Source organism: Neofelis nebulosa, chromosome 1 (assembly GCF_028018385.1).
Source record: "Neofelis nebulosa isolate mNeoNeb1 chromosome 1, mNeoNeb1.pri, whole genome shotgun sequence".
NCBI classification, from domain to species: domain Eukaryota; kingdom Metazoa; phylum Chordata; class Mammalia; order Carnivora; family Felidae; genus Neofelis; species Neofelis nebulosa.
The window spans coordinates 160,553,347-160,579,887 of record NC_080782.1 but is presented as its reverse complement, the minus strand read 5'-3'; the positions used below and the strand labels follow the sequence as shown (position 1 = coordinate 160,579,887).

General features: G+C 55.4%; 1 long non-coding RNA gene across 2 annotated transcripts in view; it reads left to right on the top strand.

Annotated features, from left to right (window-relative positions):
* Nucleotides 1–25,042, top strand: part of LOC131506729 (uncharacterized) — a 67,158-nt gene extending 42,116 nt beyond the window's left edge. The window contains exons 1-3 of one of the 2 annotated variants that reach the window (XR_009259136.1): nucleotides 8,945–9,095; nucleotides 17,496–17,621; nucleotides 24,579–25,039. This is a non-coding gene — a long non-coding RNA (uncharacterized LOC131506729). Of the gene's footprint in view, nucleotides 1–8,944; nucleotides 9,096–17,495; nucleotides 17,622–24,578 lie in introns of those variants that run through there. The other variant, XR_009259120.1, reaches the window with a different exon arrangement.
* The last annotated feature ends 1,499 nt before the right edge of the window (nucleotides 25,043–26,541 follow it).

Below are 26,541 nucleotides of genomic sequence, written 5' to 3'. Positions count from 1 at the left end.
CCAGTTACACATTGTGCCCAAAGGGTCGCCTTCACAGCATCCTCATTTTGTGACCTCTGAGGATGCTGGTCATCTTTGTGCAACACCTGTCTGGCGCACCCCCTCTTCCTGGCGCGCTGCCTACGTCCACCCGTCTGGTACCCACGTAGGCCTGTGTGAGGGGCTGGGATGAACCTTTGGAGGGAAAACCGGACTGGAAGGAGCTAGAAGGCACCCAGCACCGAGGCAGGGCAGGGAGCTGGATTCAAACGTACATGTGACTCCGAACCTATGTGCTGGCCCCTGCAGAAAACGGTATTTTCCCTTATTATATTTAAGCATGTTGTAGAAATTGTGAAAAACAAAACGAAAAGGGAAATAAAGTTGGCCCGTACTTCCAACACTCAGAGGTGGCAACTATTAATGGTGACATGTTGGCATGTGTCCTTCCAGTCATTTTTCTTTTTCTTTAAAAAAATTTTTTTAATGTTTACTTTTGAGAGACACAGACAGAGCGTGAACGGTAGAGTGGCAGAGGGAGGGAGACAGAATCCGAAGCAAGCTCCAGGCTCCCGGCTGTCAGCGCAGAGCCTGATGTGGGGCTTGAACCCACAAACTGTGAGGGATCATGACCTGAGCCGAAGTCAGACGCTTAATGGACTGAGCCACCCAGGCGCCCCTGGGCATTTTTCTAGCTGCGTGTTACGCTCACATTACAGGGCTCATACTACATATATACTTTGAGAGCCTACTTTTTTTTTTTAATTTCTTTTTTAGCATTTATTTATTTTTTGAGAGACAGAGAGAGACAGAACATGAGCAGGAGACCGGCAGAGAAAGAGGGAGACACAGAATCCGAAGCAGGTTCCAGGCTCTGAGTGGTCAGCACAGAGCCCCACACGAACTGTGTGCCCAGCCCCCAGCTCACAGGGCCATGAGCATTTCCTGACCACAGAGCAGCACTAATTCTCTATTCGCTTGTATCTTCATCCATAGAATGCTGACTACTCCCAATGTTGGACATTTACCTCAATATTTGTTTGGAGTTTTGGTTTGCTCATTGTTCTCATAAATAATGCTGCGATGAACATCTTTGAACATGAAGCTTGGTGCTCATTTGGAATTCCTTTTTGCTATGAAATGCCATTCTTATGTTATCTCAGGTCCTCGGGGAGGCAGGAGCAGGTCCTAACTCACTGTGGCAGCACAGGGCAGATGGCGGATCCCCAGGAAGGACCTGCAGGGGAGGGGCTGCGGAACGCAGCTTGCAGCTGTGGGCAGGGAGCTCGCCAGGCCTCTTCCCACTGCTCCAGCGGCTCCTTCTCCCTCTCCTTTGCTGGCCTTTGCTTCTGCCCATAAATATCCACATGCCCAGGGCTCTGCCCGGCCTTCCCTCCTCAACCCACTCTCTCCCTCCTGGAGCCGGGCCTCCAGCCAGATTCTTATAGCCCCCTGGATGCTTCTCCTGAGCATCCCCGAGGCTCCGTACCCCAGCACATCCAAAAGGGGCCGGGTCGTCTCTCCTTACACCCTGTACCTCTTCTTGGGTCCCCAGGTAGGTAAATGGCACTACCATCCATCCAATGCCCAAGCTAGGAACCTGGGTGTTGACTTTGACCCTGCGTCGCCGTCACACCTCACCCATACGTCTCCCCAACACATTCTTCTCTCCCATCCCACCCCTTGCTGTATACAGGGCAGAGAGAAGTACCGACTGTCCACCACAGGCCTCCAGACCTGCTCCACTTCCCTTTCTCCAGAGGCACTGTCCCCCTGCCTCTAACCTCTCCCCCTTGAACCCATACCCCGCAAAGGGATTTATTTAGTTTCATGTCCCTCCTCAGCATCCTTCCGAAGAAGCCCAAGCCCTTCAGTTAGTTGACACTCGCTGTTGTGCTTCTCACCTCCACGCCTTTACACATGCTGTTCCATATGGATGTAATGCCTTTCCATGCACTGTCTGCCTGACAAGCTGCTAGTCATCCTTTTAGACTCAGCTTCAACATCCTGGAAATGGAAACTTCCATTTTTCCTTCCTATATCTTTTTTCTCAAAGAACTTGCCCCTCCTTCCCTCATACCATACAGTTTTCTGTGTACCCTTCTATTGAAACAATCACTCAATATTAAAATATTCATTCAGAATTATAACTATTAGAAGGTACATGGATTAGGACTTTTGGTTGCAGGTGACAGAGTGCCCACTTCAAACTGGCCTAAATGAAATGAGATTCTCACATATCCCCAAAGCTTCAGGCATGGCTAGATCCAGAAGTTCCAGTCCTGACCCTGGACCTGTCCCTCTTCTGCTGTGAGTCTAGCTTCCCCCTGCATTGGCTTCCTCCTCAAGGGGCCCGACGGAAAGTGCTGGCTCATCCCTTTCAGATTTAAGTTTGAATTCAAGTTCGGAGCTTCTCTCGCGCGACAGTGTCAGTGAAGTCTGGGCCTGCCTCTCCTGGGCCCAGCTTGAGTGCCATGCCTGTTGTTGGGAGCAGAGTCAGGCCCACCTGAGCCCCAGACACTGAGAAGGATGCAGGGGTGATTGCCAGGAGGGGAGGCAGCTGGGCAGGGAGAGGTGTTGGCTGTCAAGGCCTCAAGACGTGTTCCCTTCCTCAGGGCAGGACACATGGCTTTTTATCTCACCTTGTACCCCCCACTGCCTAGACTGGGCCAGGCCCAAAGCAAGAAGCAGTCGGCATTCTATGGATGAAGATACAAGCGAATAGAGAATGAGTGCTGCTCTGTGGTCAGGAAATGCTCATGGCCCTGTGAGCTGGGGGCTGGGCACACTTGCTGGTCCCCAGCCACACACACAGCCCAGCATGACTTCGCAGATTCCCATGAAGACCCAGGAGGAGACCACCCAGGAGACCAGCCTGTGGCAATGACATAAGGTGGCCATAGAGGACTGCTGTCCCCTTCATATGGGCCTGAGGCCTTTCCACTCTGTTTCCAAGGAGCGATGCCAATCACCAAAAATAGACACTGACACACACACACACACACACACAGGTGGATACACACACAGGCACACAGAACCCCGCAGCTGAGGCAAGCGAGACGGATTCCTGGAGAGGAAAGTGAGTCGCCACCCCCACAGTGACCACGGATAGCCCTGTGACCTTCCCCAACACTGCCACATGTATCCCTGGTCGTTTCTGACCAAGCTTACGAGCAGGGCCATCCCCGCTGCCCGCCCCGACGTCTGCCCTGTGCCCACCCTGCCTGGTGTCCCCAGCATCAGCCCGGGGTTTTCCAGCCAGGGACATTCAGACCCCTGAGGCCAAGGGAGAGCTTCAGGCGAGCAATTTTTCTTTTATAGCCCTATTTATCTGAGTATTTATTTGTGGTGTAACTAGCCCATCAAATACACGATTTACCACAGTGACAGGAAGTTTCGCTTTTAAATAAAAACTATTTTTAGATTTAAGAAAACTATTAGTCAAATTCGTCAGGAGGGTGAGAAACGGGAGGTGCTGTGAGGTTGGTTTGGGGTACACCGCAGGCTCTCATCTCAGCTGGGGTGGTGGGGAGGTGTCACCCCCATCTTCTAGCTCCAGTTCCCTGCGAATTTCAGTTCTGTGAACTTTCCAGCATCCCGGCCAGCTCGAGAACAATAACCAGCCTGGCTGACACTTCTGGGACAAGGAGGCAGAACCAGGCCTTGGTCTAAGGGCTTTGCCCGCAGTAACTCGTTTAGACCTTGCCTGGAGGCAGAAGGAGATGCCCTGTGAGCCTCAGTGCATAGATGCAGAGGCTGACCTTGGGTCACCCGCCCAGAGTCACATGGCTGGTGGCAGAGGTGGCTCCCAGCCTGGACTACCAGGCTACGTTGCCTGCTGAGCAGGTGCAGGTTCTTGGGTGGGGGAGAGTGGAGAGGCAGTATGTTAGGAGAGGGAGGGAGCCTACACCCCAAGGCACACTCAGACCCATCAGCTCTGGCTTAGTGTCTGTGGCTGGTTCATCCTACACGGGCCTCAGGACGCCTGCACTTGACCAGTGGTGCCTCTCGTTCACAGCCACGCCAGCCCTCCATCACGCTGGGGGGCTCTCGGAGGCTCACGAGTGGAGGCTCAGAAAGTCAGGAGCTGTTCCCAGCACCCTCTGCTCCTACTAGTTCTCGCCCTCCAGGTGAGCGGGACACAGAGGCTCAGCCCCTGCAGAAGCGGACACACGGAGCAGCACCCCTCTCCCGCACCCCCTTTCCTGCACCAGCACGGCCCAGATGGAGCAGGAGCTTCTGCAGGCAGCGTCCTCCTGGCCACAGCCCCCTCGCTTCTCATGGGCCTCAGCCAGCTCCGGAGACCAAGGCTGTCCTTGGCAAGCCTGGCACAGCAGTGGGAGGGCAGAGACTGATGCCAGCCCTGTGGGCTTCCAAATCTCCATCGGTCGGGGCTCCAAATGGCCCTGAGAAGCAGCAGCCATTGCATTCCAGCGGCATGTCAGGGACCCCCTCCTGCAGCCGTCCAGGGGCCAGGGTCTTGTCTTCTCCCCAAGTACAGGGGACAGGGCACCTTGGTATTTTGGTGCAGTGCAGAGAGGGTGTCTGCCAAGCTTCCAAGAGTCCACACACGTTTCCAGAGATATTTGCCGTAGCTGCCTCCTCCCTTCCTCCGCTGCCTGCATGTGAGGAGCAGGGGTGGGAAGGGGGCGGGGGTGGGGGGAGGCGGTTTCAGAACCAAATGAGGCCTGGCCCCTCTCAGCAACAAGAGCCCAGCCCACGGCTGTGATCAGAAAAGCCTAGGATTTGGCCACTCAGCAAAGAAGAGTCTGGTTTAGAGATTCCATCAGTCGGTGCCCCGAGTGGAATGTTGACTGGGGAAAGAGGATCGCAGAAAGCGACGTGCAGTGTGATTCTGTTTGTGGGAAGTTTAAAAACATGTGCAAGCATCCCTGCCCTTTGTGGGCACCTGTCTGAGTAGGAACGCTGTATAGGCATGATTCACTCTGCAGTGAACTCACTGTGTAAATGTGAGGAGGGAAGGGCTGGGGAGGAGGCAGAAGAGAGGCAGCGACGCGGCTTCCATCAGCTTCGTGATGGTCTGATTCTTGTAGGAGGCCCTGCGGACAACAGAGTTTACTGTCTCTCTCTCTCTCTCTCTCTTTTTTCAGTATTTTACTTTTGAGAGAGAGAGAGGTAGAGCACGAGCGGGGGAGGGGCAGAGAGAGAGGGAGACACAGAATCCAAAGCAGGCTCCAGGCTCTGAGCCGTCAGCACAGAGCCCGATGAGGTCTCGAACTCATGAACCGTGAGATCATGACCTGAGCTGAAGTCAGACGCTTAACCGACTGAGCCACCCAGGTGCCCCACTGTATCTCTCTTTATGACTTTTGGTGTATTTAAAGTTTTAAAACTTTCATAACTTAATATGATGCCATTTTTTAAGGTCCATCCATGTAATTCTTCATATTTTCTATAGGCATATAAATGTAGCTAGCTAGAGACTTCGCTAAGTTCTGGAAGCATGTGCTCCAAACAGAAGACAGCAGTTACCTCTATGGAGGTGGGCAAAGGGAATGAGATGTAGGGGTGCGGTGAAGGGGACTTCATTGTGTTGAAAGAGAAGAGATTTTCAGATTATTTGTGCAATTAAGGTTCTGTTTCTATCCAATGTGAAGCTTACGCTAAAAGGGAAAAAAAAAATCCAGGATTTGAAGGATTTGTGATTCTGAGCTTTGAAGAGTCAGAATGTTGACAGTTCTGTGTTTCCACGGCTAGAACGGTTGGTGGCTTGAGGACAAGGACTGGAGCTCCACCCTGCCCCCGTGGAAGAGGTTCAATCCCTGGGACTCCCGGGCTGCCAGCCTGAAAGGTGCTGTGGCCTGGGGATCTGTGGACTGTGTTCCAGCCCTTTCTGTTCTGCCTCTTTCCAAATGCCGTTGTGCCTCCTTTCGTGCTGGGAACAGATGGGGGCACATGGGCAGCAGGGTGCAGGAGCCAGACATTCCCTGCGTGAATCTGCCTGTCAGCCTGCAGGTTGGAATTTTCCAGGCCAGGAGGGGAGTCCTGGGTGTGGAACATTTCCCCACCTGCTCTTTGTCAGCCACTTTCTCATTCTAGTCTGGGTTGCTTGCAGGGGGCCACAGACAGGTACAAGGTGTGGGTGTGTGTTGGGGGGGCGGGTTGTGTGTGCAGGCATTTCCAGAGGGGCCTTGAGAGTGAGTGGCGGCTGCAGCTGTCCCAACGTCAATTCCCTGTCCAGAAGCGGACACACGGAGCAGCACCCCTCTCCCGCACCCCCTTTCCTGTTTCCTGTAAACACAGCCCAGGTGCCTACGCTCTTGGCGTTTGCTTCCGAATGCCATGTTTTTGCCATGTGCCCTATTTTGAAATAACGGCGTAACATACAAGAAACAGACATGCAAGTTTGTTTATAAGGAGAAAATGCCAAACAGCAGTTAATATGCAGAGGGGTGTCCTGGCCCCCCGGGGAGGCTCCCTGGGGCACTGGGGCAGGAGAGGAAACCCAGGAAAAGGATGCTGGTGCCGGCACTGCAATCAGGGTCTGCCTGGGCTCTGAGCCTCAGTTTCCTCTTCTGGAAGATGGGGGTGATAAAATAATCCCCATGTGGAGGAGGCTGTGCGGGGAGTTGCTAGGGCCCAGGCTTGGGAGTCACAGAGAGGTGGCTTCGAGTCTGCTCTGCTGCTGTGTAGAGGTGAGACCTCTCTGCGTAGGAGGGGAAATCAACCTACTTTGTACAGTGCCTCTACGAATTCACTAAACATCAGATCAGATCTGAAGCAAAATGATCCTCCTGAAGCCCTCGTGGTTGTAGCTGCTGCTATGTTTGTATTCTTATTAAAGTCTTGTCCGAAAATAAAAAACAAAAGAACTTGTCCAACTCCAGGAGAGACGGGGGGGGGGGGGGAATCTGTAACATGTTAAGTCCACAGAAATACCAATTATGTCCACGACTGCATTATTCTCAGGGAGGGAAGCCCCCGGTGTAGGAAGCTTGGTCATTCAAAGATTTGTTATAGGAGGGTGAATCAGGAAGCATCGTGCTGTTCTGATGCCATTTACCAGTCACTCAGATGCTCCGCTCTACCCTGGCCCCATAAGGGACATGGAGCCAGAGGAACTGGGTCCCAGTCCCACTTCTGCCACTCAGTGCTGTGCAACTTCAGGCACATCACTCACCCTCTCTGCGCTCCATTTTGTCCACTGTCCAAAGGAAGGAACAAAACTTAAGGATGCAGGATCCCTCCTTCCCGTAACTTCAGTGAGTCTGAGAATCCAGAGAGAATAGGAAAAAGGGAATGGCCCTCACAGCTGCCCAGGGTGGGTGGGCTTTTCACAGCCATTGTCTCATGTGATCTTCCCAAAGAGGAAGATTTGCAGGTGCTTAAGAGCCAGGACTCCAGAGCCAGACTCCCCTGCCATACCACTCACCAGCTCTGTGGCTCTGGGCCAGCTGCTAAACCTCTGGCTTAGTTTTCTCCCCGGAGAATACGATGATAATCTTATACCTCATTGACGTCGTAAAGATTATAATGGAAATAAGAATTATAGGTGTGTACATATATGAGATAGATTTTGGATTCCTGATTTACAGACGAGCAAACAGACTCTGATCAGTGAAGCATCAGACAAGAAGACAGAGATGTGCGCGTGAAAGAGAAAATCTGGAGGGGAGAGGGTGGATGTAGGCCTTCTCACCCTCACATCCCTGTGGCTCACCACTTGCAGCCACTCTGGCCTCCTCAGTGTTGCTCAAACACACTCCGCTCCTTCCTGCCTCAGGGCCTTGACACTAGCTTTTGCCTCTGCCTGGAATGCTCCTTCCGGGGATCTTCCATTATTCAGCCCACACGTGCCCTCTTAGAGAGGCCTTCCCTGAGCACCCCATCTGATGTAGATGGCTTCCTCCTTCTTTCCTGCTGTCCCCCTCCCTTCTACCTCTTCGGCTTTACTTTTTGTCCTCCTCCTTACCATGTAAAATTATACATGTGACTGCATGTTGATTTCCTGTTTCCCTCTTAAGAGGTGAACACCATGAGAGCATCGCCTTATTCATCACTGAGCTGCCAGTCCAGAAACAGTAAATGAGTGAGTGAGTGGTGAAGGAACGAATGGGCTCCACAGCTACAGCAGAAATTCTCCCTAGCTCCAGGACATGGCCAGCACACATCATAACAGCTATGCATCTGTGCAGCTACTGTGTGTGACAAGCCCTCCTGGACCCCTGTGACGTAGCCATTATGATCCCATTTCACGACAGCATCAGTCGAGGCTCCCAAAAGGGAAGCGGCTTGTCCACAGCCTCGAGGCCCTTAGGGGTCAAAGCCACCTTGGAACCGGTGGGCCTGACTCCAGGGCGCCAGCCTGGTGCGCTCCATGGCTTGCACGACTCCGTGCCAAAGGCAGAAAAGCCACCCTGGAAAGCAGCGTCATCGCAGGCTCTGGACAGCGTCGTGCATTTTAGCAAGGAGATTTCCAGGTTTCCAGAGCCAGCCAGGAAGGGGCCCTGGCAGGCTGTGGCACCCTCGCGCTGCGCTGGCGCTCTCCGTCGGGCGGGTGGCTTTGCCGCGAGGGCGCCGCCAGGTGGCCGCGCCTGATGCTGCAGTTGTCATGGCGACAAGCGCCTCGCGATTGGTCCAGCGAGGCCACACTACGTTGCTCCTTGGCGCCTAGAAGCGGTGGGGGGGCGGGGGGAGGCTCGCGAGCGCCCGCCCCTCCTCCGGATGCTGCCAGAGCAAAGCGGGCGCAGATTCCCCCCAGCACCCCCCTCCTCCCCGCGCTCAGCCACCCAGGATGTGCGGGAGGGAAAAAACCCGAGGTGGTCCCAGGTACCAGCGAGGCCGACGCCCCCGCCCAACCTGGCGACCATGGTGACTGGACCGCTTGGCAGGCTCTTGGGCATGGTGTGAGCCCTGCTGTGCCGGGGGCCCCTCGGAGCCTGCTGCTGTCACCCCCCACCCCCTGCTCCCGCCCCAGCGGAGGAGCCCGCCGCCCCCAGGGAATGTGACTCGCCCCTCTGTTTAATTTTATTCCCTTCCACTTCTCAGCTGAGCATCCTGCTCCTCCTCTAACCACGCGGAACCTTCCCAGCTGGAGAGAGAGAGGGAAGGGGAAAATTGCCCCCAGACAGGATGGCTTGCAGAAGACGCTACTTGTGAGTATATGTGGCAGGTTTATACCTGAAACTCAGGCCTGAAGCCAGAGGGGCCCCAGCTGAGCTTGGAGCCAGAGTGGGGGCTTGGTGGGGGGAGGTAGGTTGCTGTGCAGGTGTCTCGCAGAGGGAGCTGGCCTCCGGGCAGAGGTTGTCAGCGTTTGTTCCCTGCAGTGGTGGTATTTGTTGGTGGTGACGACGAGGAAAAGGCTGTAAGTCAGCAGGTCTCCATTGGGCTGTGAAATTCCCTATCGCTGAGTGCACGTAACCCCCCCCAAATCCATATCCAGGGTTTTCAAAGCCACCACTACCATTTTGGCTTTTGGTATCGCCCTCAGCATGACTATTTGGAAGAAGCCTCTCCTGCCCAGTTCATCCGTGACTGGCAGTTCTTCCGTGCCTGATGAAAGGCTGGCAGGCAGGTCGGGGTGGGGACAGGATGCCGTGTCCTCCACGGACAGGTGAAGGTCCGGCCTGCCATCGAGAGCAGGGGCGTTGGTGTCCTTCTGGGCCACGCAGGTGTTCTGTGGGCTAGCGGCAGACCACTTGTCTGCTGGGCCTACAGCCAGTGGCAAAAGCTGTTAAACTCGGCACGGGGTGGTGACATCACAGGTCCGGGTATTTATGGAAACCAAAGTCCGTGCCTCATTAAGCTAGGCTTCCCGGGGGGGCATCGGATTAGAACGCCAGCTTGCCTCACGGCTCTCGGGGCTCTGCACCGTGCTGTTCTGGGGCGAGGAACCTTCGGTCTCTGGCCTTGCAAGATCCTTCCTCTAGGGCTCAGAGCTGTAGGGTGGGACACAGCTCCACATCTCCACCTGCCCTAGGCAATTTGCCCCACACCTCAGCTTTCGGGGCTGTTCAGTGACCTCAGACCTTGTAGGGTTAGAGAACAGAGTTGGAGCCTCTTGGGCTGGGCTCCATCCCCAGGACTAGAAAGGAGAAGCCTGGAGCTTCATTTAGGGGGACATCTTGGGGGCCACTCCAAGGCCTCACGACCCTATACCGTGTCAAGGACCTGTGGAGCTCCCAGTTAAGCAGCAACCCCACCCCTCCGTAGAGGGACAGCTCTCTCGCTAATGGAGCGTGAAGGAAAATAAACATACTTCTTGCCATGCGCCAGCAGGCCCCAACAGGAGCCCTGGGTGGTGGTGAAGGTGGCCTGTGTCTACGGTTTGCTGTGATGTTCATTTGCTTTTTTAGTGGAAAAGCCCACAGGTTGCGGTGCTGATGTGAACAGGACACCCCAGTGTTCTCTCTCACTCGCTGTGACAAGGCCCTAGCTGTATTTTTGGAAACAAATAGTAAATCCTTCCCCACCGTTGCTGCATCCGCCACCATTGCTGGGAAGAGGGCCCTCCCCGGGCAGCCGTCTTCTTCCTGCCACACCTTTGCCCGGGCCCAGGAGCTGCCCAAGCCTATCTGCTCACAGTCTTGCCAGGGACACAGTTGCCATCCAGTACTTGCCCCAATACCAGTACAGACTGGTTCGGTCCGCCAGGAGCCCTGGAACCTGCACTTTAAGCTCCTGGCAGTTTCGTCTCCTAGACGAAGCCTGCCCTGCCCTGCCTGGCTTTCCTGGGGCTGAGCCGGTGCAGAGGGAGGGCCTGTTGGGGGGCTCTGTGCCCCCTGCCTCTCATTGGTGTGGGTCCCTTTATGCTCCTCCGGCTCTCAGGCTCCTACAGCCTGGTACCGTGACATCCAGCACCCAGGTGCTGCCACAAACCTATGGCTACCAGAGGTGGCAGAGAGGCTGGGGAGGGGGCGACTGGAGATGAGCCATTGCCCCATTGTTTTTAGGGAAAGACTTGGGACCCAGAGCAGGCCTGCTTGACAAGGCTGCACAGCAGACACAGAGCCCTGTGTGTTTGTTCCCCACTTCACCGTGGCCCAGAACCAGGGTTCTCCTAGCACCTGCTGCTCGACCTTTGTTCCCAGAGCTTTTGATGCGGTAGAGGGGACGGGGGACGGGGGACGGGGAACGGCGTGTCTCTAGCTGTTTAACTTTCAGGGCAGCTGGAAACCCAAGCACGGTAGCTTCTGGCCGACATACCGTCGTACCATTTAGCTTCAGAGCCCTTTCCGCCCAGTTGCCCTGTTGGTTCTCACCAACTGTTCTAGAATGGGGGTGTTGTTGATCTCATCTTACAGAAGAGGAAACTGAGGCTCAGGGAGGGTAGGAGCGTGGCCGAGGTCACGTGGCTGTTTCCTTGACAGTGGGGTCCCTCCCCTGGTATGTCACGTGCCAGACTTGACCGACTCGCCCCGGGGTCCCCGTGCGTGGCAGGATCAGGGTGTCCCGTGGCTTAGAGGAGCTCGTCCAGGTGGCCATCCTCTGGGTCCCCTGGAGCAGACCCTAAGAGAGTGTTATGACATTTGGGCTCTGTCCGACGGTGGGTACCCGCCGGGGGTGGGGCTCAGTCACTTACAGCGGTGGCAGAGTGAACAAGATAAAGGACGGCAATACGACACGAGCGGGAGATTTATTAATGCAATGGGGGGAAATCGCGAGGCCTCCAGAATCAGCTCCTTAATCAAATTTGCTAACAACTGAGATCATTATCATACTGACGGCTTAATTAATGGTGTCTTAATTAAGGTGAGCCCCTTTCAGACTGTAACTACAGGGTAACCGCTGTCTTACGGGCACGTCACATCCTGCTGCTTGAACACGGAAAGCTGGGGCTACAGGGAGTTCGCACTGAGTGTGAAATTCACAGCTTCTGGGGGGTTGGGGGCTGAAGTGGGGCGCCTCCTGCTCATTCGCTCATTCACTCTGGCTGGAACTTCCGTGACCCCTCACCTGACATTCCTCTATTCCTTCTCTGCCCAGCGCTGTCTCCATCTGCCCGCTGCCGTTGGTTGATTGGTTCACCTGCTAGAACGTACCAGGGCAGAGAGGTTGACAGTGTGTTAACTGTTGCTACCCTAGCATCTAGAAAAGCACAGGCATATAATAACTGCTCAGTAAATCTCTGTTGAATGAATGAATTATGGCTCTGCAGCGGGCACTGCCCTAAGCAGTGGGGCACATTGCTGAGTAATAGATAGTTTCTGCCTTCTGGGAGCCTGAAGGCCGGTGGGCGAGACAGACATGAACAGACACTCTCAATACACAGTGCCAAGGGATGGGACAGGAAGATGACCCGGCGATGGGGAGGGTCACTGCGTCCTACAGCAGGCATGTAGTGTGAATGGGAATTTTCCAGGTGGTCAAGGAGGGAAGAGCACTCCAGGTACACAAATGTTAGGCCACAATCGCAAGAGTTTTGCAGGCATAAGCTCGTTTGACCTTCACAGTGACCCTGGGAGGTGGGGCTCTTATTATCCCTATTGTGCTGACAATGCCACTGAGTTATCAAATGACTTGTCCCAGGTGGCACCCGGTGAGGGGGTAGCACAGGGCTTGAGGCTGCACAGCCAGCCCCTAAAGCCCAGCTCCGGTGCTGTGCGTATACTAAAGGCTTTTACTGAAAGCAGCTACGTCTGGTCCGAGCCCCAGGCGTGAGGGAAAAGACAGAGACGACACTGAAAATGTGGGCAGGACCCAAGGCAGAAATCACCTGGAGTGCCAGGAGTAGACTCTCTCTGCAGGTAGTGGCCGGGAGGGAGCCATGGAGGGTCCTGATCAGGGGTGGTGGCCATGGTTCCATGGCTGGACTGTGGGGAAGTTGGAGGGGAGGCCAGACAGGGCTCTCATTTGTCCTTTTCCCATGCCCGTAGCAGGGCACATGTGTCCCCAGAGACTAGTGACGTCCTAGGGCCTCAGACCTCCACACCCCATTTGGACAGCCAGGAAAACTGCCGGTGAGGCAGAGGCTGGCTAAGCAGGGGTGAAGCTTGCTCCCTGCAGGTCTGCTAATAGCAGGGGCTGGGAGCCAGGATGCTCCTGAGAATGCCCCTGGATCACGGTCTAACCCCGGTTCTGTTGTGGTCAACAGGGGCCCAGGAGGCATTGTTGTTGGGTGCCGACTGAGCACCCACCGGGCTCATCTGAGGCTGCCACTTTCCCTTGCGTGTCTCACCCCACCTGCACTCCGGCTCCTGTTGTCTCTGTGTCACCTCACCCCTGCCCCTAGGTCTCTGAGGCCCTCCCAGGGTCTTCTAGAACAAGAGAAGGACATTCCACTCCAGCTCTGGCCCTGCCTGGCTCTGTGATCCTGGGCAGGCCTCTCGCCCTCTCTGGGCCTGTGTTGTCACCCGGAAGCAGAGCGGCAGGGTCAGCTCTTGCCGGGTGCCGGACCGCACGGGTGGCTGGGAGGAGAGGGACCGGTGGCTCCAAGAAGGGGAAGCTGCATTCAGACATCCTGAATCTTTCGCACACAGCTGAGTCTGCCTGTCATACGTGGTCACCGTGGGGTCATCGTCCATGCGCCAATTCATTCATCCGACCCGGTCTGTGTGCCAGCCCTGGTGGGGTGCTCGCAGCAAACAGCTGCGGTTCGGAGGGGCGGTGAACAAGTCCACAGGGGCCCAAGCCCTGGAGAGACGGAGGGAAGAAAAGAGGGCGGGTGCCGCGGAGCAGTGGGGTGGCCCTGCTCGCACACTCCCGTCTCTGGCTCCAGGGCCCCTACTGCCTCCTGCTTCTCCTGTCCTGCGCTGACCCCGCTGCACCCCACTCCTGCCCAGGCTCTTAGGAGACAGAGTTCACGCCTCCACATTTTGGCCCCTGCTGGTTCCTCTTCCAGGGATACCCTTTCCGCCCCTCACCTCAGGCCCCAACCTCCAGCTCGTGCCTCTTTCTGGACTCCCCAGGCAAATGGGTCCCCTCGCTGGGCTCCTGGATCCCCGGGCCTCCCCTGTGACACACTACAGGGCCCTCTGTTGTCACCGACTACCCGCTTCCCTGTCTCCCCCACCAGACTCGGGGCGTCCCTTGCAGGCAGGGCCCCACTTTGTTTCTCGGTAGCCCTGCAGGCCCTGGCCTGGCAAGGCACCGACAGCCTTCTTCTTAAAGTTGTGGTAAAATACACACGTAGCATAAAATTTACCATTTTAACCATTTGTAAGGGTGCAGCTCAGTGGCATGAGATACAGTCACAGTGCTGGGGAACCAGGGGGCTCAGTTGGCTGAGCACCGTCCTCTTGATTTCGGCTCGGGTCATGACCCCAGGGTCATGAGGTCAGGCCCTCAGTGCTTGGGATTCACTCTCTCCCTCTGCCCCTCCCCCCCAAATTAAAAAATATATATATTAAAAAAATACATATATATATATACACATATATACTCACACTGTTGTGCAGCCGTCCCCACCATCCACCTCCAGAACCTTTTCATCTTCCCAAACTGAAACTCTGTCCCCATTAAACACTAACTCCCCGTTCCCCTCCCCCAGCTTCCGCCACCACTTACGTTTTGTCTGCTCTAGAGGCCTCATATAAATGGGATCATAGGTGGGGTATTTGTCCTTTCGTGACTGGCTGATTTCACTCAGCATTACGTCCTCAAGGTTCCTCCATGTTGTAGCGTCTCTCACAACGTCCTTCCTTTCTGGGGGTGAATAATATCCCATTGTGTGGATAGACCGCATCTTCTTTATGAGTTCACCCATCAGTGGACACTTGATGCATCCACGTTTAGCTCTTGTGAATAACACTGCCATGAGCATGTGTGTACCAACATCTCTTCCAGACCCTGCCTTTGATCCTTTTGGTTACATACCCAGAGGTGGACATGCTGCATCATCTGGTAATTCTGTACTTAGTTTTTAAAAATTGTTTAGTTATTTATTTTGAGAGTCGGGGGGGGGGAGGGCAGAGAGACGATCCCAAGCAGGCTCTCCACTCAGCGTGGAGCCCGACGCAGGGCTCGATCCCACAAACTGCCAGATCACGACCTGAGCCCATATCATGACCTGAGCTTAACTGACTGAGCCACCCGGGCGCCCCTATATTTGATTAATAAAAAAATTTTTTAGTGTTTATTTTTGAGAGATAGACAGACAGACACAGTGTGTGAATGAGGGAGGGGCAGAGAGAGAGAGGGAGACACAGAATCCGAAGCAGGCTCCAGGCTCCGAGCTGTCAGCACAGAGCCCGACGCGGGGCTCGATCCCACGAACTGCGAGATCGTGACCTGAGCCAAAGTCGGACGCCCAACCGACTGAGCCCCCCAGGTGCCTGTATATTTAATTCTTTGAGGAACCAGCGTATTGTATTCCACAGCAGCTGCACCATTTTACGTTCCTTCCAGCAATGCACACGTGTTTCAATTTCTCCGCATCCTCAACAGTACTTGCTATTTTGTGTTTGGGGCTTTTCATAACAGCCATCCTCATGGTGTGATGTGGTCTCGTTGTGGTTCTGATCTACCCTTTCTTTGATAAAGGCTGAGCGATGCAGGCCTCGCACTTTCTGTTGGACCACTTAGCTCCGGGGACCCCTGGCGTTGACTCAGGAGGGGTGGGACTGGCTGGGCACCTGCCAGTGCCTCCACTGCCTTCCCTGGGGTCTCTGTCCCGGGACAGAGGGGACATTCGGGGGGCTCTGCGCCCTCCATCCAGAACCCAGTCCTTAGGACATAAGCATTCCAGGGGGATGGGCTCTCTGGGGGTGCCTGGCACACAGTAGGTGCTCAAACAAATTTAATCACACAAGTAATACCTGCTTCGATCTGGTTTTTTTGGTGATCATTTATTCATATAATTGAGAGATAATTCATCCACATGGAACAAAACTGTCTGTACACAAGAGCACCTGGGTGGCCCAGTTGGTTGATCGTCTGACCTTGGCTCAGATCATGATCTCACGGTTTGTGAGTTCGAGCCCCGCGTCGGGCTCTGTGCTGACAGCTCAGAGCCTGGGCCTGCTTCGGATTCTGTGTCTCCCTCTCTCTCTCTCTGCCCCTCCCCGGCTTGCACTCAACAGAGTCCCTCTCTCTCTCTCTCTCTCTCTGTCTCAGAAATAAATAAACATTTTTTAGAAATGTCTGTACACAGTACAAAATCAATTCCTCCCTCCTTGTCCCTCTACTTAGAGGGACACTGCTGTGTCTGCTTCCTTCAGGTCCTTCAGGGAAGTTCTGTGTATTTGCATATATGCTTTATTATTGAGATGCCCCGGCTGCCAAGCCAGTTGCATAAAGCAGTTTCGTTTCCAATCACTGCTTTGAAGTTCCGGATTTGAGCCAATTAAAAGCTCAGTTTGGAGGACATGGTGACCAACGGGCCCTTAAAGGAAGCAGCAGTCTCCTGATGGGAAGCCCTGACCCACCAGGCCTCAAGGGAGTCAGTTCATCATAGCTTCACCATTGTCACCTTGGCTGACTCTGTTCAGATCAGCCTTATTGGGCACATTTATTAGCACCTGTCCAGCACCGGGCCTGGGCTGGATCCTGGGGGACCACAGCCCCTGCCCCTGGGGAGACAGATACAGGTGGAACTGTCCGTGTGGGGACAGAGAGTGAGTTGTGGGGACTTTCAGCAGGGCTGCACTGCCTCCTTGGGGCCATTGGAGATGTTAGCAGGCATTATGGGGGCCTCAAGGAAAGGTGTGTGGCTAGCAGTTGTCAGAGGTCTAGCTCCGTGCACCGTGTGGGGCAGGCCTGCACAGCCAAGAACCTGCGAATGTCTAACCCCGGATTCACGGGATTGAAAATCCGTACGTAATTAACTGAGCCTGGGACCTCACTCCATTCGACATCCGAGCTACAAAATGCATTTCATATGATTTTAATATACATTGAGTTTCCCAGGAACACACTGCTCTTCTCACAGTCGAGGGCAGATCAGACTTTGGTATGTTCAGAGTTTTGCCAAGGGCTGTCACCATTCAAAGGATCCCGTCACGGAGGGCAGCATCCCCTGTGGCACCGACTGGCCGGCAAGCCCCTGCATCCGTCTGGGTTGGAGCGACTGTCGCCTAGAGAGGCAGGCAGCTGACTTCCTCATTTGCCCTGTGGGACAGCCAGACCCACCGCTATCACACCTGATGCCTGTCACTTCCTTGTGGGTCACTTTGCTCCCTTTCTGTGTTGTTACAGTGAGGGCATTCTGTTGACTTTTGTTTTAAAATATGCATGTAGATAGATCCGTTATTTGTGAGCTCTGTTTCAGAACAGAGAAGGGGGTCGCAGAAGGTTTGGGTTGTAAAAGAGAGGGGTGGACGAGGGCTCCTTGCAATGGAACGGTTGCGTGTTTTGACTGGGAGGGTGGGTATGTGAACCTGCACGTGCGATGGGAGGACATGGAACCAAACGCACACGTGCACACATGGGCACACGCACACATGCAGACGCATGCACATGAGTAGGAGTAAAACGGGAAATCTAGGATGATGGACGGTACAACGTCAGTATCCTGGTGGTGATATCGTCCTCTACACATAGGATTTCTCTCTGTTACTTTCAGCAACTACCAGTGAATCTACAGGGGTCTCAAAATAACAGGTTTAACTTTTTAAAAGGGCTGAGGACCGGTGCTGGGTCTGATGGGCTACTACGAGACAGGAAGACCAGCAACCCCCTGTCTTGGTCCTTCCAGGAGAAGCCTGTGTGGTCACTGACCTCTGTCGCCCTCCCCTCCCTGACAGGTGAGACCCCTTGACCTCTCCCCAGCCAGGGGCACGGGGACCTGCTTCCTTCCCTATCCCAGAAAGACAACATAGGCCCCTTTTGCTGCCAGCCGGTGCCTGGTCAGCCCTGGCAAGAAGGTTGAGAGTCTGGAGCTCTCCCTAGAGACCCTCACCCCAAAGCACCCCACCCTCTCAAAGCCTGGGCCCAGCCCCACCTAGAAGCTCCCCCAAGTGGGCCTGTCTGCTCCCCTGTGCCTGCAGACCGTCCACTCCCTCCCGCTCAGCCTCTGCCCAGTGCCACCTGTGTGGGTGATAATACAGCCACCTCATTCTCCCTCTGTCCCCTCTGTCCCTCTGTGCCCATTCTCAGGGAGACACAAATCAAACCTTCGTTCAAATGCCATTTGAAAGCAAAAACGTAACCCGGCCAACTAAAACAAAAAGGTTAAGGGGATCGAGTGTTTTTGATGAGCCTGTCATGCTGCAAATTGACTATTCAGTGAATGGGATTTTGGCAAATTGACTTGTCACGGGTTGAGGGAGAGCCAGGACAAGGCCGGTGAGGCTGGGGACGGCGGGGCTGAAGCCAGACCGAGTGTGGTGTGGGCTCAGGGCCCGATCCACCTGGGATCTCGGGGGCTGGGCGCCCTGGACAGACCCCAGATGGAGGACTCTGGCCTCCCGCTCTCGTCCACCTGACCTTCTGGGGATGAGCTGGGGACACGAGACCTGGGCTAGAGATGCCCCGAGTCTCCCAGTCTCCAGTCACGCCTGACCTTGTTGGACACGGGTGCATTGGCCTGTCCTCAGAGTGACAAATCATCCAATTGTGACAGGGTCCCACTGGAGCAGCCTCGAAGCTTAGTGGGCAGCCCATCTGAGTGTGGTTAATTGCAAGATGTTTTGTTGGCTTCGGCGGTTCCATTCCTCGTCAAGACGGTCCCGGCAACTGTTTGGAATGGTTAATAAGGGAAGTGATACATTTTTAATCACCACAGCCCTCACTGAAAATCACAGCCTGTGTCTCGCCACACTTGCTGGGCCCTGCGATAACACAGAGAGCCTTCCTCACATTTGCTCTCATTATCGAACAAGAGAGAAACGCCCGGCTTCACTCCGTTGTCACCCAGATGGCTGCAGGCACCTTCCAAGTCCCTCGATCCCCCATCCTGGGTCGGCTTCAGTCCCCGACAATCTCCAGGGCTGCTGGGTGATCAGGCTGCCTCAGAGGAGCTCCCTGAGACTGGGGCGGGGGGTGGGGGGACAGCGGAGCTGGGAGGGGGCACCGTGTTGGCATTCTCGAGGGCTTTTCCAATATCACCCCCTGCCACAGGGCCCAGCCACCCTCCAAGAAGTTGCTCAGATGGAGCCCCGTATCTGCCACCCGGTGGCAGTGGGGCTTGGGACAGATGGCTTAACCTCTCTGAAGCTCAGTTTCCTTTTCTGTCAAGTGGGGCCAATAATTCCAGCTTTGCAGGGTAGCCATCGGGATTCCGTGAGGTAATAAAGCACATGGTGGATCTGTGACCCAAAATACTGTTCTCGTCCCCTGCCTTCCCTGGATTCTCACCACGCAGAGAGAAGCTTTGGGACACACTGGGGCTTAAGGAACATGGACATCTGGGAAGGGAAGGAAGCCAGGCCGGGGCTGGGGAGCGGACTTAACCCAGGAGCCCTTGGGTGGCAAAGGACAGAAACTCGAGTCAGAAGAGATTTGAATGGTTACTATCCGGGCACAGCCCAGGGGTCTGCTTCAGTGTGGCTGGTTCCAGGGGCTCTAATACTCTGCTCCCCTGTTTGTCTGCCCCTGGGGTCATGTTCTCCTGTGGGAGCTCTGGCCTCCCATCTCACTGGTCAGCCCTGGGGCTCATGGCCACTCCCGAAACCACCTCCATGGCCCAGGGAAGGCTGTATGCCAGTCAGCTTGCTTCTGTCACTTGGCTGCCTCTGGATCTGGGCAGGTGGGGTCAGCCCCACCTGACCATGTAGGGGGAGGATTCACTTGTGTGTGTGTTTGTGGGGGCGGGGCAGTAAACCGAGGCTACAGACAGCCCACTGAATATATTTGGAAGCAGAGGGCAACATAGGCCAAGCTGGCCGCCTCAGCTGGGTAGTGGGCATATGAACACATCTGCCAAAGCCACAGGTACGCACAAGGATGCCTCCTTCACCCAGGCGGCCAGCCTCTGGCCCCAGCACAGAGCCTGGACTCACTGACCCTGAGTGCCAGGGGCTCTACGGATGGGAGGACAGGGTTTACCCCTGGGTGTATCTACATAAATCCTCAGGACCGCCCCCTACCCCCATGCTCGATGCCCGGGACCAGCTGACCTCCCACCCCAGGCTGCCGCACCTCCATCCTTCTTAGCCAAGCTGGGACCTATAAACAAGAAATCATTTTTCTTACCATTTCATCTTTGCTCTTTTTCCCAGTAGTATGTATTTAAAGAAAAAAAAAAAAACACACACTTTTTTTAAGCTGCCTGGGGCACCGTATATTTCAAAAAAAAAAAAAAAATTGTGTTTCAGATCGACCTCACATCCTTTTTAACCAGCATCTCAGGGTGGGGGAAATCCTGTCTCGCCTTGTCTCCCTGGAGGGGAGCAGCCTGGGGGGGGGAGGTAGAGTCAGGGCTGTGGGGCAGGCCTGCCCCGCATCTGTAAGTGGGCCATTCCCGGGCCCCTGAGGCCAGAGTGAGGACTCACAGAGATGACTTCAGGTGGCACAAAAGGGTTCTCAGGGGAGAGCAATTTCTCAGCAAGGGTGAGGCCCTCAGATGGCCTGGGCTTCTGCAGCCGGAATGTACAGGGCCCGAGATTTGTCCATGGCGTTTCCCAGGTTAGAGAGCGCTCACTAGGAGGTACCTATGAGGCTCAGAGCCACCAGAGAGACAGAGCAGGGTCTGGAGGCTCTTCCTTAGAAGAAGAGCTCGAGACTCCAGGAGGCATGTAGCTAGCCTCAAGGGCCCTGTGGGCTGAAGGGGATTCAGGCCTGGGTAGTCCGGGTCCGGGTCCGGGTCCGGGTCCTGCACTCAGCTGATGTGTTCCCTGGACCAATTGTGGGTTCCGCCTCCTGTTCTCAGGGCTGCTGCTTCCTCCTGGAGCCTAGGGGTGAGGATCTGCCAACCCCAGAGCTCCACGGGCAGGGTGGGTGCTGCACGGGCCAGACACGCAGGGCGTCCTCCCCTCCAGCAGCCTTCCCCAGGCACGCTGTGCATATGGCTTTGCCTCTGTAGACACGCGCTTAGCCTGTCATCAGGCCTCAGATAGGTATCCCTACCAGGCAGCCCCAGACAGGGACATGAGCCCTGACAGGACAGAACTCTCCCCCAGGGTCACCTAGCCCATCAGTGGAAAGCCAGGGTGTGGACTCTGCCTTGGGGACAGCAGGGTTGCTCACCCCCTCTCCTAGGGCCACATTTGTCTCACTGACATTGCACCCATATCGGGTCATAGGAAATCTGGGCCAGGCCCTCAGGAGCCTTCCAGCCTCCCCCTACTTGCTCCCTCCAGCCATACCCCCCTCCTTTTTGTGCTCTGCAACTATCTCGGTACTGACTGAGGGACCAGAGACCTAGGAGGTGGCACTTGAGCCAGGCCTTAGTGACAGGCCAGAGCCTGACGCAGAACAGCTCTCGGTGTTTGTCAGGTGAGAGAAGGATGTCCCACGTTGTCTCCTTCAGCCTGAAGTTTGTTGTCTGTCTCTCTTTCTTTCACCCAGAAAGCGCTGTCCAGAGGGTGCTCCCATGCCAGGCCTGGGTTGGGTGGGGCAGGCATTATGGGAAGTGCCAGAGGTGGTCCGAGGGGGAGGCCAAGGCAGCTCATGGAGTGGAGTGTCCAATGAGGGTCAGCCCGAGGCCGGGGGGGGGGGGGGGATGGGGGCGGGGAGGGAGAGGAAGGCATCAAAGGGGTCACAGACTATAGTACTCAGGGGTCTGCCTTGGGGGTCTGGGTGGGTGGCAGTGCTATCACAAAAATGGGCCCCCCCCCATATGGGAATTGCTGGTACAGAGAGGGGAGCTGGGGGAGGGCCTAGCTGGGTGTTCTGTAGGTTGGAGTCTGGGGAGGTCAGGGGCTGGGTCGGACCGCCACTCTCACCCTGCAGTGGGGACACTGCCTCCATCCACCCACTCGGCTGAGCCACAGACGGACTCTGCCTGCAGCTGCTGCAGCCACCAGCCCACCCCGTGGGCCAAGGACACCCAAGGCCTTCTGCCTGGGCCGTAGCCATCTGCCCAGAGAGTGCTCTGTGTCCCAAGCAGAGACCAGCCGTGTGGGGGACAGAGCTGTGATGGCATCTTGCCACCCCTGAAATAGAAGCCCCCACACACTGAGCTGCTTTCCTCTCCAGCCCCTCCGTCCCATGAACCCAGGGTGTAGGTTAGGGCTCCCCTTTTATCCAGACACCACCCCCCCATCCCCCACTAAGGCTTCGGGGCCCTCTACCGCCCTTGAGAAGCTTGGGGCACCTGGGTGACTCAGCCATTAAGTATCTGACTCTTGATCTCAGCTCAGGTCTTGATCTCAGGGTCGTGAGTTCAAGCCCCGAACTGGGCTCCATGCTGGGCTGGAGTGGTGGTATTGGGGGGCTCAGTGGGCCTCCTTCTCCAAGCCAGGCTTCGTTCCTGCAGCAGATGCCTGGCCTGGCCCCGTGCGCCACATGAGGGACCCTCACCTTGAACGTGCACAGCTGGCTCCCGCCTCAGGCCTTTCCCTTGCTTATCCATTACACGGAGCCCCGCCCTTCAGAGCCAGCGGTCACTTCTTCTTGGGGGCTTTTCTTGGCTAGTGTCTCTCCTGTCTCGTGCAGCTGCTCCTACTTTCTGTACTGGTCCAAGCGGCCTTGTCTGTGCACATATCCTTATCTACTTTTCTGGTGTGCCCCCTCCGTCCACACGGACAGTGATGGGTCTGTCTTATTCACTCCGTATCGTCCTGTGCTCGGAATAATGCCCCTGATCACATCCAGGAGCCTCTGTTTTCTCATCTGTGAAGTGGAGATAAGGACATCCCACATCGCAGGCTGGCTGTGAGGGTGATGTGAGTCAGTCCTAAGCTCTTAGAGAGCCTGGCCCAAAGTGGGGACTGCATGATTACTAAGTGGGATGAATGAATCACTGTCCCCAAATGGCCTGACGCACCCCCCCCCCACACACAGAGTGAAGAACCACTTCTTTAGACAAACACCCTCATGGTGCAGGCAGGGAAACTGAGGCCCAGAGAGGGACTAGATGCCCTCGGGTCTCACCCAGGGCCCCTGCCTGGCCACCCTGATCTCTCTCCCCACACCTCTGCCCAGGGGGCGTTGCAAAGAGACACATCCCACCACCAGCAGGGAGTTATCCAGACTCAGGCTGAGCTCCTGGGCAGAACTGCCTGGCAGGACGGAAGGGCACAGAGGCCAGCCTGGAGATAATTGTCTCACTGTGCTGCTGGGCAGTGGGGCCTCAGGCTGGCAGGCAGGGCTGTCTGGGGCCCAGAGCCAGGACAGGAAGGCAGAGGGTGGGCGGGCAGGAGCCCTCTGTGGCCTTTTCAGAGGGAGGCCCCAGGTGGGGTTTGGGGGACTGGGCAGGACAGCCCGGGCATGAGCCAGCATGGCAACGCTTCACATCCGTCTGTTTACAAGGCACCTCCAGTCTGTAAGCTCCCAGGAGCCTCATTAACGGCCTCTGAGGCGGGAAGATCAGCCCCGTTTCATAGATGAGGAAGCAGAGACTGGGGCAGGATCATTTCGCTTGTGAGACCAGAACTGGGAACCCCAGTCGGTGGGCAAAAAGCCTCACGTCTGAGGGATAAGGGCACCTTCTCTGTGTCTCTGCTTCCACGCCCCCAGAGAGGGACCCTGCTTACTGACTCTGGAGGCCAGTGGTGAGGGGCGAGCCCCAGACCTGGCCCTGGCTGTTAGCTACTTTCTCCCCGACAGCCGGTGGAGGGGTCAGAAACACAGACCTGGTGCACCGTTGCTCACACAGCCTCTGCGGCATGTCTCACAGCTGATTCCTGTGGACCTGGCGTCGAGTAAGGGCATTCTGCGTGGGGCAGAGTGCCACCCAGCACCTTCTCCCTTGCGCTCATCTCTGCCCCAACAGAGAAACTTCTGGAGCCCCGAGATGGCCAAACACTCACCACCACTGCCACCAGGAGTGTGTTGACCCAACCTCTTGGGTCAACATCTGTGTGTACCCAGAGACATCAAAACACTCCCACCCTGTGACCCAGAAATTCCAAGAATGGGTCCTAGAGGAACATCCCAACCTGTTCACAGAGGCCGCATTGATGGGACGGTCCCGCAGCTTTGTTTACCAGGAGAGGAGAGATGGACCTAAGCCCAGCGCCCACCTGGGGCGATGAGGAACCCACAGGGGTTCCAGGCAGCTTCCAAAGGGGTGACGTGGAGGGATGTTTGAAGACCTAAAAACATGCTTGAGACAAGTGTGGGGTGAGGGGGTGGATGTATTTTATAGAACAGAATATACTTCTGTGTAACCAAAAAACATATATACGCCCAGTCACAGGCACACATTTAGAGAAAGGCCCAGCCAGAAAGTACCCTCAAATAGTTACACTGGTTAGTCCCTAGAGAGCTGGGACGGCGGATGATTTTATTTCCTTGTTGTGCTCTGCTGTTATTTCTACAGTTGGTGCAGTGGGAATTTATTGCTTATTTAATGAGAGGGAGGGGGCCCTGTAACTGGGAGGGGTACGGCCTTCCCCACCCCTTTGGAGACTGACGTAAACTCCACAAATAGGTCCATTCCGGGGCCTGCGACTGTCTGGAGCTGGCTTGCCTCAAGTTCCCTCCTGGGTCATGCCCTCGCCTTAGACATGGACTTAGCCACTCACTGCTCTGTAGGAGACAGTAATACCTGTAGAGGCTCCCGTGGGAGGGAGGGGTCCCCTCCTATGCCACGTGGCCTCCAGAGCCTCCTTCTCCCCTCTGTCTCTGCTCTCTGTTTTCTCCCCATTCCTTCTCAGGAACAGACAAACTTCCCCCTCTGGCCTGAGACACAGTAACTCCAAGCCACCTGTAGCAGCCTGGACCCCACCACAGAACTCTGCAGGTAGCCCTTCCAGAAAGCGCAGGCTGCCCAGAATTCTTACAGCAGCGACCATGTTCTTTTTAAAACTGACAGAACTTCCCAAGTTCGGAAGCTCCTAGGGGATTAGCTGGTCACACATCAAACCCATCCGGGGAGCTTTGAAAAATGAAGGTGCACGCGAACAGACATTTCACCAAAGAAGATACGCGGCTGGCAGGTAAACACACGTAACAATAATGGTCGACAACATGGGCCATCAGTGAGATGCACCCCAAAACCACAGTGAGCTCTCGCCCCGTAGCTATTAGAGTGGCTGATGTAAAAAAAAAAAAAAAAAAAAATAGTAGCAGCATGAGACGCTGGCAGGGATGCGGAGAAACCGGACCGCTGCTGCCTCGCTGTTGGGAATGTAAGATGGTCCAGCTGCTCCGGAAGACAGTTTGGCAGTTTCCTTTCAGAGTAAATGCACGCTTCTCGTATGACCTAGCTATCGCACTCTTGGGCATTCATTCCAGAGAAATGAAGACTTATGGTCACACAACATCCTGTATCAGAATGGTCATCGTGGTTCTATTCAGAACAGCCCCCAAACTGGAAGGTGCCCAGATGCCCTTCGGGGGGCGAATGGATATTAAACTGGTGCACCTGTGCCGTGGAGCACGTATTCCGCAGCCGTCAAGAGGAAGGAAGTAATGATGAACTTCCAGGGACACTGAGTGAAACTCTACAATTTCATTTGTATAGCATTCCTGAAAGGGCAAAATGGTGGAGCCGGGGGACAGATTGGTGGCCTGGAGGGACTGCGGAGGACAGGTGGGCGTGGCTATGGGGGGTAGCACCGGGAGCCTGGTGATGGAACAGTTGTGTGATTGATCACGGCGGGGGACTACCGCAAGCGACCCGGGTGTAAAATTACAGGGAGACCCACATGCACGCACACGCATGTCCTCGTCTGGTGAGTCAGAATAACCTCGGCGGACTTACCTATGTCAATTTGCTGGTCTGGATGGTGTCTGCAGTTGCACAAGGGGTTATGGCTGGAGGAGGCTGGGGATGGGGGTTCACGGGACCTCCCAGGACGTTGTATTTTACAGCTTCCTGTGAAGCTATGGTTTTTTCAAAGGAAAGAATTAGAACAAAGCAAAGGTGCAGAAAGGCTCCCCCGGAGGCTATATGACTTAATGGTCCGTCTTCCGGCCCAGGCATCCGTACATCAGTGTTTGTCAGAGGCTCCATTCCTGCTGTACAGCCAGGAATAGACACACTGACCACTTACTCATTCAGCAGAGGGAAACTGAGGCCAGAGAGGGGAAGGGGTTTTCCCAGGGCCACAGAGCTGCTGCAGGGTGACTAAAGGGGATGGCATCCAGCTGCAAGCGGCCCAAGGTTTCTCCTGCTACCCCGGGGCTGGGACCGAACCAGGCAGTTTGTTTTCATGTAAATTTTTATTAAAATACAGTGTACAGCTTATTGCATTGTCACAAACAACACACTCACGTAATCAGCACCAAGGCCCCAAAACCAAGACGACCCAGGCCCCCTCTAGAGCCCCACTCATGATCAAGCCCCCTGGGGCCCCCCTGGGGGCCCCCCTGGGGCCCTGCCAGTCTTGGCCCATCCCCCAGGGGGAGCCCTCCCCTGACTTCTTACAGCACACTGAGTAGTTTTTCCTGTTCCTGAACTTTGTGTTAATAGTTGGGTGCTGTTTAGAAGCTGTGCCAGGGGAGACTGGAGCATCCAGTTTATTCTGAAGGAAAAGGAAGTGGCCTCCCCAGGAGCCCCATAAAGGAGGGCTGGGGGTGGGGGATTCAGAGGAAGGACTGTCCCGGGGCGGTCTTCCTTGTCCAGGGTGGCCGGAAAGGGCTATTTATGCCCTGAGCTAGAACTGGAGACCAGAA